The sequence below is a fragment of the Triturus cristatus genome, chromosome 1_1 (genome assembly GCF_964204655.1).
Source record: "Triturus cristatus chromosome 1_1, aTriCri1.1, whole genome shotgun sequence".
NCBI lineage: Eukaryota > Metazoa > Chordata > Amphibia > Caudata > Salamandridae > Triturus > Triturus cristatus.
The window spans coordinates 383,491,844-383,506,349 of NC_140579.1; the positions used below are offsets into that span (position 1 = coordinate 383,491,844).

General features: G+C 51.0%; 1 long non-coding RNA gene across 1 annotated transcript in view; it reads right to left on the minus strand.

Annotated features, from left to right (window-relative positions):
* Nucleotides 1–202: 202 nt before the first annotated feature.
* Nucleotides 203–14,506, minus strand: part of LOC146870251 (uncharacterized) — a 119,375-nt gene continuing 105,071 nt past the window's right edge. Inside the window, exon 3 of the long non-coding RNA XR_014959365.1 lies at nucleotides 203–1,346. This is a non-coding gene — a long non-coding RNA (uncharacterized LOC146870251). The remainder of the gene's footprint in view (nucleotides 1,347–14,506) is intronic.

Consider the following 14,506-nt stretch of genomic DNA (forward strand, 5'->3'; position numbering starts at 1 on the left):
TCAAGTATCTGAAATGCAATAGTGTTGAAAGTAAAAGAAAAGGCTTTATTCAGCACCAATTTTTTTTTTTTTTTTTAAAGAGGCTATGTACAAAGGCCAATGGCCAGTCCATTTCTCAAGTCCAAGGGTGGACGTAGGGGACCGCATCCACCCCTACCTTGCCTGCACAACGGAACCTCAAGGTTTGTCGACCGGGGGGGGGCATCAGTTGTGACAGGACCAGGCACCGCAGGGACATGAGGGGGATGGGTAGGTGTGGTGGGTGCAGGGGTGGACGTCTCCACCACAGGGGGTGGGGCAGCGCCAAAGGTGGAGGTGAGCTCGGCCTAGGGCCTCCATCCGAACCCCTGCATCTGAAGATACCCCAGGGCCAGGGATGGGGTGGAGCGCTCTTGGGGGAAGGGGTGGACATGGTGGGGGACTCAACTCCTGTGCCCGGGGACATCCTCACCCGCTTGTGGGGTGGTGGTTCAGTGGGGGCGAGGCCCAGCTCAACCATATAGGTCTCCTTGGGGGAGAGTTTGGCAGGGGAGCTAAGGGGAGTGGTTTTGGAGGAACAGGGTTGTGAGGACTGCGGACTGCGACTGTGGCTGCATGTATGTCATCTGCCCCCAGACCCTGTGGGTGTGCCTACATCCCCCTGAGTGTGCGTGCCAGGAGGCGTGCGCTGTGCCTTACTTGGGGGTGTGCTGGATGTGTCTGGTGGGGTGCGTGCCTGTGACTGTCTGGGTGTGTGTTGGGCAGGCATGGGAGAGGGCAGTGTGGATGGGTCTGGGGTAGGGGGGAGACGGAGCGCTGCAGGAGAGAAACTGCTGCTGTCAGACAAGAGTCCATGGACAGCAGAAACCTGCGTTGGTCAGACATCGTTGCTGACATGCCCTCCATGAACGACACCATCTGTGTGAGCAGTTTAGTGTGTCCATGGAGGACATTCAGCACCGATGCCTGCCTAACCTGCAACTGCCGCAGTATGTCCACAGACTCTTCACTGAGGGCAGCAGGGGTGACAGGGGCAGGGGGTGCGGTGCCTGGGCCGAAAGAGACATGGTGGGACTCTGCACGGACAGAAGGGACGGGAGCAACTGGGAGGGCGGAGATGGTAATGGAGGAGGCGTGGACAGAAGTGGGGATGCTACCAGTTGGTGTTGCAGCCTCCACCTCCTCAGGGAGGTCAGCCTCTGACCCGTCGGCGTCGTAGCTGCTCTTGCCTCCAGACAAGTCCTCCGACTGACTCCCCTTGCCCTCCGTGCCACTAGCTCCTTCTGACTCTCCAGCACTGGTGGCACTGTCGCTGGGTCCCTCCTCCAGGTCCATGCAGCTGTCTCCCTCGGTTGCGGATGATGATGCTGTGGGCAAGGAGAAGAAACTGAAATGCATCAGTCACCTGTATACATCTGACACATGAGCACAAAAACAATTGGTCACAGTACATATCAGGCAATGCATAATGAGTAACAGCTAGATAACTCCGCACATATGTAAGCCCTGTACTGCCCAGTTGGTAGACCCACTATGCCACTTGGACACCAGGAAAAAAAAGAACACAAAAGGCCACAACTTGAATGAGAAATACACTAAGAAGCTGGTGTCTGTGAACCGGTGAGCACAGCAATACAATGAAGTCATGCCACCTCTTGTTTACCCTGAAAGAAACAGTAGTGGTGCACCCAACGTAAACTGACACACCTCAATACTCAAGGTGTCACCACACTCAGAGACCTGTAAGTACTTTTGAACACAAAACGAAAAAATGTTGCTACCTTGGGACTCACAATACTTTACACAATCTACATGTTTTGAATGTGCCAATTCGCCATTTCGTGAAAAGAACACTCATGTGCCTGCATGAAATATGTCGCACAAGGCAGTGCACACAAAGTACATTTACACTGTCATTGAAGAAGCTGGCACCTTTTCTAAGAAGCCACTGTTAGAAATTAATGGTGTTGCAGAAAGTACATATACATGGGCCACGGAGGTCTTGATTTCTTGAGACTCGTCAGTTTGTATCACCAACAACAAAGGAGTATCACAAAATCAAGAGCACTGTGGGAACATGTATATGGAGAATCTGCAACACTGTTTTATTCTAACAGTGGCTTCTTAGAAAATGTGCCAGTGTGTTCCATGAAAGTGGAAATGTCGTTTGGTGTGCACTTCCTTGGGAGACTTTTTTCATGCAGGCACATCAGTGTTCTTAACACAAATCATCAAATTTCCACATTTAAAACATGAAGAACTGTTGACAAGTGCTGTGAGTGCCAAGGTACAATTTTTTAAGAGTAACAACTTGAATTATGTCAGTTGTTACATGGCCATCCGTCACCTGATTACACAGTTGGCTACACATATGACCTACTGCCTGTCATCTTGAGTGGCACACATGTCCACACCCAGGACAATGCATAAGCTAATGGGCCTGCAATTGAGTTGAAAAAAAGCCTAGCTGTACTGTGGGGACACGCTCATGGCACACAGATGTCAGCACACAAAGTCCAAACAGCGTTGCATCTGAACCACACACAGGTGCTAAAAATGTATGAGCAGGAATCATGTTTTTAAAAAACTGACACAGGCTACAAAGCACGAACATTAAGCACTGGCCAGCATCACAGGGGCACTGCACAGTGATTCTTTGTACAGCCAAGTCTCACACACAAGTCAGACCTGGCAATGAAAAATCAGGGTTGCACATGTATGCCTCTCCCGCACACCCCACCCCATGCCTGAGTCAATGTGATTGATACAGATCAAGAAGTGACACCTCTTATTCAGGGTTACAATAACTGTGCTTGAAAAATAGCTTCATTTACACAACATCACCTCGTGGGGCTGGCAACACATATTTGTGACAAACAACCATCAACAGATTGTTGTGAATAGCCACATAGGCACTGCCCAGTGTGAGTATGCACAAGCAAAATAGTGTATCCCTGTCCAGAGGACACATGTAGCACACATTTGCAAAATACTAACTAGGCCAGGGAACAATGGCACAGAGGCAGACCTATGCTGAACCCACAGAGAATGTGCACAGTGTTGGATGACACACACGATTAGGAGGCCAGAGTGTCTCAGGGGACTGTAGTGGGCACACTGCTCCGTGGTCCTGGAATGAGCTGACTGTACCATGTTCAACCGCCATGGCAATATGCATATCTCCCACTCATGCACATCATGTCTGAGGCCACAACATTGGTCATGCATGCTGCAAGCGTGTTCAGTTGAAAGCTCATACTCCTATGTTGAGAATCATCATCAGTGACAACAAATATGGACCCCCAACATAGTGAACAGGTCATGGCACAGGCAAGGTACCAACACAAGTCACAGACCACCCTCCCACATGATGCAGAAAGCAATGTGCACTTAGATTTACTGGCACCCTAGATGACCATGTGCAAATGTGATTAAACACAGACCAGGGGACACATGTCAAGGAGGGGAAGGGATGAAAAAGAGCACCAGGTGACATTGGGGAACCGAAAATGCACTGCACATATTAACTCTGGGAGTGTATCCAGGCTACAGAGCACTTCCAAAAGCTGGCGACACATAACACGACAAACAGCCATGTACCTACCCCCTCCTTGCTGCAGTCTCTCCTGTAACTGCCTATCGAGCTCAGGGAATACCACCGCCAGGACACGTTTCATGTGGGGGGTCAGGCATCGGTGGCCACAGTGGGGGCGAGGACTGTCGATCCGCTGCTGGACCCGGGCGATCCGCCGGGTCCAGCAGCGGATGTCCTGCCACCTCTTGCGGACCTGTGGCAGCTGCCGACTACGCTCCCCCTCAGATCTCACGGCCCTGACGATGTTTTTCCAGATCACCCCCTTCTCGTAGGCAGTTACCTGTCAGGATGACAAAGTGACACAACATCAATACACCTGCTCCATGTCCCAGAGACACACATTTGAACATCATTTAAATGTTGAACAGGGCATAGGATGCAGACAGGAATTACATCATACACAATAAGAAATTGGCCTGTGTGCAAGCCCCAATGCACTACATGGCATTGAAAGTCAACAGGTTGGCATGAGGGGTGCGACACACTCACTGATCATGCCACACACTGTGCAGCACATGCAACAGCAGGCTGAAGGCCAGCACGTGCCAAGCAGTCACATGTCCCACTCCACTGACGCACCATCAGCATACTAGACAGACACACCCAAGCACAGATCACTCGCCTGTCATTGACAACAGCGGATACAACCCTCACTCTGCACATGTGCCACTTGCCAGTGGGGTGTCACAGGTGTCATGCTAGCTCTGCAAGTCAGACACACAGCACGGCTTATTTGTCACATCAGATGGGTTGATCTGTTGCCTCCTCCATGCAGCTGTGGTGCAACACTTCACATAGACACTCACCCACATAACAAGGAACATTCACACACATCACTGTCCATGAGGTCGTACACATCATTTGGACACTTTCACCACAGGGCCACTCAACTCATACACATCTGTGGGTACAGTCACCTGTCACACCGGGGGGACCACTGAATCACCTCAGGACAATAGGAAAAAAAACCACCAAGGATTTGCCAGGCTGAAAGTGCCATGCACTATGCAGTGAAAGTCACAGTGAGCACAATGCAAGTGAAGAGTGCACACAGGAACTACATCATGCTCTGCATGAGAGACATCAGCATGTCCCCCCCCTGGGACCCATTCTAAACAACTTTGCATGTCTGTCCCACCTGGACACAATATTAACAGTCACACAACAGGTGCATGGGCAAAGGTAGTGGACTCAGCACTCACCTGCTCCCTTGGTCTCCCATACAGCTTGGTGTACTGTAGGAGGAGGATGTCCAGCAAGGCTTCATTCTCCTCCTGGGTGAATGGCTGGGCCCCCTCCACAGTATGTGACATGGTCCAGAGGAAGCAGAGACAGCAGCAGTGTGGTCGACTGGAAAGTTGTGCAGGCAAGTGCCCTCTCATGGGTTCCTGCTGCCTTATATCTGTCTTGCTGAGGGGCATTCATTTAGAGGAGTACATAGTGATTGGTCAGACTCATTCGCATCCTACGATTACTCCAATCCCTTTAAACATACACCAATGACTTTAAACATACACCAATGACAGCATTCGCATCGTTCAAATTTTGAGCATCATGTCAAGTCAACAACCACTTTGCAACATTGTATTTTGTGGCCAACTGACTTTTCCAGGACACATGACCGACACTTTTCAACTGAAAACTCTGTCTCCATGACAACCAGCATGCATTTAGGGCCTAATACTTGTCCCTTATGTGTCCCCTATGTAATTTTGAAATCCACACACAGGTACGGTGCTTTTCAAACGTACCCCTACGGCACAAGTACAATGGTGAAACGAATCATACACACGTGATGATAGCGGGTGTACGGTGCGTTTCACCGCTCCCCCTACGGCACAAGTACAATGGTGAAATGAAGCGTACACACGCAATGATAGCAGGTATATGGTGCGTTTCACACGTACCCCTATGGCACAAGTACAATGGCGAAACGAATGGCGTACACACGCGATGATAGCGGGTGTACGGTGCGTTTCACATGTACGGGTACGCACTAGTTCACACGTACGGTTACGCACTAGTAGTAAAGTGCGTTTGACACCTACGGGTACGCACTAGTTCACTCGTATGGGTACGCACTAGGAGTACAGTGCTTATGACACCTACGGGTACGCACTAGTTCACACGTATGGGTATGCACTAGTAGTAAAGTGCGTTTGACACGTACGGGTACGCACTAGTTCACACGTACGGGTACGCACTAGGATTACAGTGCGTTTGACACCTACGGGTATGCACTAGTTCACACGTACGGGTACGCACTAGTAGTAAAGTGCATTTGACACGTACGGGTACGCACTAGTAGTAAAGTGCGTTTGACACGTACAGGTACGCAGTAGTTCACACATACGGGTACGCATTTCACACGCTTACAATGGTAATACAGGCGCACACATGCCAGGAATGGAGGGCTACGAGTCGCACAAGGATGTCCATCAAGTACTTGTCATTGCATACTGTCATGTGCAGGCCCTAGGTGTGGCAGCCAGTGATATTGCACAGGTCATCTCATCTAGTTGCACAATTGATGTGTGATGACCTGTGGACACATGTCATGTGTGATGGGGCACTATGTGGCACACATCACCTTGACACTTGCCACATTTGTGTCTGTAGTCCAACTGTGTCATGCACAGCAGCAGTGGGATGGCACAGTCATCAACACCCGCACCTGTCTCCTGATGCCTTTCTGACTATGTCAGGTGTGTGTTATGTGTTCCCATGAGCTGGATGTCAGTGTTCCGTCAACTGCATCTGCTGTTGGTGCATCCAACATGGGTCTGTGTGGAGATGGGCATGGAACACATCTACGCACACCATGCCACATGTGGATTCCCACCGCCGTAGGGTCTGTGTGCATCGGACATCATATTTTCCCAGTCATACATGTCTGTGTTGTCTCAATGGCTGTGTCTTTCTCTTGTCACATGTACCCCTTCATCGCAATGTGTTTGATATGTACATTTGACATTACATGTGACCTGTGCGTGTGCCTTGCAGTCAGCTGTGTGGATGAGATGACATCCTTCCAATGCAGCTATGTGGTTGTGTGTCACTCCGGTGATATCTGTGGCTCTTCACTCAGACTGGCCACCAACTCATTTTAGGGCATGTCATGTAGACTTGACAATCAACAGGTGTATCTGGCTTTTTGTAGGAGTGCCAGCAAGCTGGCATATGTGTCCTGTATGTATTGCACACACCCGACTCCATAGTTACCTGATGTGTATTAGCAGTGCAGCATGTGCTATGTTCATTGACATTGATATTGGAAGACTCTCAATCTTCATTCTTACAAACAATGTCTTGCAGGGCACGGCCTGTCCCAAGAACAATGCCAGACTTGGGTGCCATGAGGGAACGTGCCTGCATCCGACGTTACAGATTCACTCAACAGTTGATTGAGGACTTGACCGACAGGCTGGCACCACACGTCCAACCGCGACACAGGTATCCTACTGCGCTGACCCCAAAGATGAAGGTGATGGCAGCCCTACATTTTTTTGCCACAGGTACGTTTCAATTCACTATAGCTGATGTTGGTGGCATGTCACAGACAATGTTCAGCCGTGTCCTGTGTGATGTTTTAGCAGCCATGTTGGAGCACCTTGATGAATTCATCACATTTCCTACTCCTGAGGAGTTGACAGATGTCAAGGGTGATTTCTATGCCCTGGGATGGATGCCCCATGTAATTGGGTCCATTGATGGTACACATGTGGATTTGGTACCACCACAGGCACAGGAACAAGCCTATCGCAATAGAAAACATTACCACTCGATAAATGCCCTTGTGGTGTGTCTTGCTAACATGCTGATTTGCCATGTCTGTGCACGTTTTCCAGGATCAGCACACGATGCCTACATCATGAGGCGTAGCAGGGTGCCACAAATGATGCTGTGGCTGCACAACGAACGAGCATGTCTTGTTGGTGGGTATACTCTGTTTGTCCTGTGTGTTGCGGTATTTTTGGCTCTTACGGCATCTCCTGACCCACTTTTTTACATGATGTTTCCATGTAGGGGACTCTGGCTCTCCCAATATGCCATGGCTGCTGACACCTCTCCGCAACCCAAGAATAGCTGCAGATCACCGGTACAACAATGCACACGGGCAGACCAGGCGAGTGATTGAGATGATGTTTGGACTCCTGAAGAGCCGATTCCGGTGCCTGGACAAGACAGGCGGGTCCCTCCCTTATGCCCCGGAGAAGGTCTGCCGAATTTTCCTCGTGTGCTGCATGCTGCACAACATGGCAGTTGATAAGGCAGTGCCAGTCATCCTGGATCCGGATGAGCAGGAACATCCACCCGTGGAGGATCAAGGGCTTGCTCACGAGGCTAGTGATGAGGAGGAAGAGGAGGATGATATCCGGAGTCAGCTCATACGCAACTTCTTCTCATAATGGTGAGTCACTGGGTATGAGTGTGTAAGCTTGTTGCATTGAGTGGCATGTGTTGCAATGTGTGTGTCCAGCTGACTGAATGCAAAGGGACTTTGATGTGTGTTCTGATGTGTCACTCGAGTGATGATGTCATGCCACACAGTTTTGCGGAGAGACTTTCTTTGAAATTTACATGTGTCCAACATTGTTCATGTTTTGTAAATGTCCATGTGTGCGGCGAGAATTGTTTTAAGTGACTTCTTGTGTGTCTGTCATTCCCAGGTTTTTGCGCATGTTGTCTGCTCGTGTCATCGTTGTCCTCCTGCCATTCCTCATGAGGATTACAATGTGTACTGAATCAGCGTTCCATGCACGGACATGTGGAAATGTCAGTTTGGGTAAGGATTGCAGCAAGGTTTTTTGGTGGTGGATGGGTTGGGAATGTGTGGGCCTGCTTCTGTGCATATTGTGGTAGCATGCATACATGTCTCCTCACCATGGAGCATATAACATGTAGCATCACTCCCATGACATGATAGTCACCCTTCTTGACTGTCATCTGTAGTGGAGTGTGGCGTCTGATGAAGGCATCAATTTGTGTTAACCTTGCCTCTGAAACATTGCGGATGCTACGGGTGGACATAGTGTGGGACATCAAAAAAACAGGCTCTATGGGGAATTGCATCCTCTCCGTGTACAGCAAGATGTGTTTGGCTCATCCCCTTGACTTGTGTGCCAGTTCATTGGGATTGACATCATCCGTGTCATGAAGGGGGGGTCCAGCGTATGTCCCACATGTTCTGTCAACTGACCTGTGAGTCTATTCACATGGATGCATTTCCTTCTGTGTGTGTATGTGGAATAAAGGTGTTCAGCACAATCCAAAGTGCCTCATCTCTGTCACTGCCGCTCTCTTGCCAGTTTGCATGCGTCATCTATGGCATACTTGTCAAATATTGAGCATATATGTATGTGTACTTCGGCAACATGCATGCAGTTCTTCATGGCTAATAATATCTATTGTGCATGAAGTCCCTGGTTGTGTAAGTATTTGTGCAGGTTGCTCCCCACAACGGGACGTGAACACATGCTGATGGTGTGTCTCCTGTGCGCAGCTCGCATTTTGTTGCCTGACCCTGTGAACGTCATTTTTGGTGATTGGTCATACATTTTCTCATAGTGATCCATGAGTTACCTGACACTCCTTCCTTTACATACACCTGTTGCACTGTGCCTTTCTGACCTCCTTGTCTTTGTGTGCTACTTTTTGCATAGTTTTTCACCCCTTCCGCCTGCTGCTGCGTCACCTGCGGCACCGCCCTGCCGAGTGCCCTGATTCTGCAACCCTCACGCCTCCAAAATGCTCCTCCCTTCCCCCCTCCACCCAATCTTAATGCAGCCAGCAGCTTGTCTGTGCCACTGTTGCGCCAACGCCATGCCAAAGGCAGGACCGTCTGCGCCTGCAACGTGCACAGTGCACAAGCCTCTGGTCTTTGCATGACCCACGTCACACAGCAGGCTCATGCTGCAGCCAACCTCCAAGCAATGTCCTCCAGACAATCATCCGCCTGCTATCAGGCAACCCCTAAGCGCACACACAACACCTTTGCATGCTGAGTGTGCAACTCCAACTGCCTACACAGCGCTGCCCAGCCTTCCAGACCCTGTCAGAACAACCAGGTCATGTGCCTCCTACTCCACACCCTTTCCGTCCACCAGCACGCCATTGGACTCTGTTACCTCCTCAACACAACAGCCCCACACATCACCTTCATGACAGTAACCTGGACATAAGCATCCTCAGTACACGACTTCTTCATTGCCATCTCAGACGGATACAAGATCACCCGCAGGGACGGCACCAACAATCCCGGAGGATGAATTGCAATTTATTCACAAGTACACCCTCAGAGTCACAAATCCGGGTTTGCAGCAACTCCCTGGCAACCCTCAGAGTAACACTCATCTACAGATATCCAGGACTACAGCCACAATTGTGCTAAGCCATCAACACGTACATCTGCACGCACGCCCTCACCTCCACAGGCTACATGTGGCTGGGGGCCAGTAACTTCTGGCTGGAGGAGAACCACACCACCATCCATCATTGGTCCATCAACATTTTAATCGACGTCTCCGACAAGCAACACACTGACCCACACCCTGCTAACGATCCAGCAAAGATGCTTGATGTAAGTCACCACAGACAAGCTGTGTGGGACACTCAAAACAACACCAACGCAACACCCTGAAACCTCACGCACTGGATCAGCAACTGATCCAACAATCTTGACACATTGACGGACTTTCCTGTGAAGCACAACAATAGTTAAGGCACCTGGGACAAGGCAGACCTACTGGACTCCTACAGACCTAGCCGGACTCTTGTGCACACCTTGCAACACAAAGAGCCATCATTTACCTTACAGGCCTGGAAAAGACCACACACAGTCATCACCATATCATCAGCAAGGACAAGTGGAGATCCTTCAGATAGTGCCTATACATCAAAACACACGACATCAAGGAGCTCATCAGCATTGTGAGTGAACTGACAGCAGATCTCCATCCAAGACACCCCACCCTTGCAAGGCAGATCACATCCCTTGCAACTTTGTACCACTGCTAGCTCATGGCCATACACAACAGTCTTGGCACACAGAGGCAGACAGCACTATTATCCACAGGACAAACCACCCTCAGGTTCTGGACTCCCGTCAGCAGCAAGTACACCACCTGGCTCATGTGCACCATCCACTCTGGCTCTCCATCAGGCCCCTTCCCACACAACATCTCAACCACATCATTCCCCATCCTTGAAGCCCACGTCCAGTGTGTCCTGAATGTCTCCTTTGAGTTAGCCACATTCCATGGGTGCTGGAGGCATGCAGAGACCCAGGCCCTTCTTAAACAACGGACGGCAGTACCGCAGGATCTCCTGGTACATCACCCTGTTCCCTACCCAGCAAATGTAATCCGGAAGACACTCAACAAGCAACTGACAAATTTCCTCCACTCAACCAGCTCCAGGCAACCGGCACCAGACCATATTCCATAGTAATCACACCACTGCAACCGTCATCATTGCCACCACCAATGACAACTTTGCCCTGCTCAACAATGGTGAGCCCACCCCCCTTGACCTCTCAACGGCATTGTACACCATGTGCTACCACACTGTCAGCTCACACATCTCCAACACTGGTATCCAGAGGAGGGCCCAGGATTAAATCAGAAAGTAGCTCACCAGCAAGGCCCAGGGAGTCGGCCTCCACCCTGCAGCATGTAGTACACTGGGGTCATGTGGCACATGCCCCAGGGCTCTTCTCTCAGCGTGACGATCTTCAATGTCTCCATGACCCCCCTCTCCACCATCACATGCGCACACGACCTCATTATCATCTCGTATGCCATTGACACCCAGCTGCTCCTCAAACTCACCAAAGAGCCAGCCATTGCCAGATCCAAACTTCAAGAAGGCATGAAATCTGTTGACGAATGGCTGAACATCCACCACCTGAGGCTGGACTTGGACAGGACTGAGGTCATCATCTGAGGATTGTCCCCTTACGGCTGGGTCAACTCCTTGTGTCCCACTGGTCTGGGCACCGCACCAGCACCCAGTGGCCACGCACGCAAGCTGGTGTTCATCATGGACCCATCGCTCACAATTACCATGCAACTCACCACCATCTGTACCTCATGCTGCAACACCCTCCGCATGCTGCAAATGATCCACAGATAGATCCACTACAAGGCAAGACAGACCGTCCCCCAGGTCCACGACACCAGCCGGCTCAACTACAGCACCGGCCTCTACGTAGAACAACAGCAAAACTGCAGGAGAACTTGTCCACATCCAGGGTGCATCCGCACACCTCATCTTTAACATCCCCAGCCCCAGCCACATCACCGTCCACCTGAGATAGCTAGAATGGCTCACTGTCTGCTGCAGGATCACCTTCAGACTCCTCAACCACACTCAGGAGGCAGTCCCCAGACCCAAAAAAAACCTTGTACGTCTGTCATCCAACACCCCGTTGTCCCAACTCCATGCAGCCCACCTTGCCCTGGCCACCATTCATCACATCCACATAAAAACTGCATGCAGGAGATAGTTCTCCCACCTCGCCAAACAGACCTGGGACTCCCTCCCCGGGCACATCAACATGACCCATGACCTCTACACCTTCATGATACTCTTCCAAATTGGTCTGTCTGAGCAGTATTGCAAGCCCCCCCCCCTCAGCAGCTTGAGGCCATCACGGGTGAGTATTGGGCTAAATTGTCTGTATTTGGTGATACATTGAGACACATGTGTGTCCACGACCGGACTCAGATCCAAGTGTATGGATGGCTGGAGTTAGTTCCACACTCAGGCATACTTTGACATATCCCCACACGTATGTTGTGGACTCATGCTAAATGACTGCAACATAAAATTTCACGTATTAGTTATATAAGTATAGCTCTGTGGCGTGATTTGTGCACTGAAAAAGGTGCAATGCAGGGACCATAGAATCCAAAGTTCACAGGGGGAGATGGGATCCTTGCCATTTGAAGTCATCAGAGTCCAGACCACAGTGTTTGGCATTATTAGTCATACTGTGGCCAGCAGGTCCATGTGGCAGATGATGTCAGTCAATGAGGTGATGCTGTCGCACATGAAGGCCAGGTGCCAGGCCAGGTGACCTGGGAGATCTGGATGTGCCGCTGCCTCTCACGGTCTTTTCCGTGGACGACCCACCTTCCTCAGGGGACCCTCAGATGCAGGCCTTGACGATGCTTGGGATACTCCGTCGGATGAATCCTCCTCCTCCTCCCTACCTGTGGCTGGTGGTGGTCTTCGCCTGGTGGCACAGGGAGGGTTGGCCATGTTGTCGGCGATCCGACGGAGTGAATGGCTTATGTCCCTGTGCACCGCCAGGAGCTCAGCCAGTCTTGCCTCCATCCATCCTTGGTGTTGTGGTTGACTGGTGTGTTGCTCGGCCTGCTGGTTCTTGATCTCTGTGAGGGTCACCACTACCTGGCTGAACTCCCTGGTGTCACGCTGGTATGCCACCATGATGTTGTGTATGTGTGACATACCGGTCCCTTCAGCTGGCTGGTCAGGTTCTTGCCTCCACCTGCCTCCACTCCCACCACCCCTGCGCACACGAGCCTGGCCTGCCGTTGTGAGTACATCGGGTCTACGGGACCCCTGAGGGATGGCAGTGGCAGTGTTGTCTGCCTCCTCCTGGGTGCCCGGCGCTCCTTGTCCCTCCTGGTCAGACTGGCTCAGTTGTTCACTGTGGACAGGACTCCTCGGTGTCTCCTGGGATGTGGCAGGAATGGGGGTGTTGGTTGGCACAGATGGTCCTGAACCAGGTTCTGCAGGGGCTTGGACACCAGAGGGTCCAGGTCGGTCGGGGTCATCCGCGGAATGTTGAGAGGCGTCGCTGCCGGTGGGATCAGGTTCCTCCCGGGCCAGGGACTGTGAATCTTCACCCCCATTGTTGGGGGTAGATTCATCACGTTGCCCTGTGTGTGAGAGACAGACAATGTTAATGCTGTTTCATGCAACATGCATGTATCATACACATTCAAGTTGGCACTGTTCCTCCAGGAAGTTGTATGTGCCTAGCATTCTCCTCAATGTTCACTTGTGGATGGGTATGTTGCGGGGGACAGATTGATATGTTCTCATGAGTCTTTGACATGTAGAGTTTTGGCTTGGATGCTTCTTTGGCTATGTATTGGTGTTGTTGTGTTACATGTCCATTGTGACAGTGGGTAAATCCATTGCCTGTCCCGGGGGTGTCTGCTTGGGGTGTGTGTGACAGGGCCTGCTGGTGGGTGTAGTGTGATTTGGCACTGGGGCTCCCAGGTGATGTAGCTGTCCCCCCATGGAGCATGCTGCCATGACAGTGAGTGTGAGTTTGTGCCCTAGATATCTGACCTTGTTGTGTTGGTGTATGTGTTTGCACTGGTCACAGGAGAGCCTACACCCGGGCCGAGTGTGAGCTATCTTGTCAGTACTTTCCCAATCCCTGTGCATTGCGCATGGTGCATGGGTATGTACCTGGGCCATATGGGATGAGGACAATTGTGTCTGATTTGGAGTTCAACAATGTCTTTTGTGCCACCCACCCTCCCAGCATACCGGACATCCATTCTTGGGTTGCTGCTTCATGTAGCATGTGACATAGCATGGCCTTGCTTTCTCAATGGAGCATACACATGTTAGTGGCATTAGCGTTATTTTTTACTGTGGTTCTGGCCGGTGAGGGCTTGGGGGTAGTTGCGTGCATTTGGTGTAGTTGGGGTGTGGATGCCATTACCCCCATGTTACCTAAGTTGTTTGTGTACTCACCAGGCTCTGGAAGTCCTTGCAGTCCATGTACTCCCACCGGCGGAAGCAGGGCCATCACCTTATCCTCCCAGGGATGGAAATGTACTGGTCTGCGGGGCGCACCACCTCCAGTGATGTTGCTCTGGGCGTAGTCATCATTCATTTAGCGCTTGACCGCCCTCCGCAGATCGTACCACCTGGCTTGGCATTCAT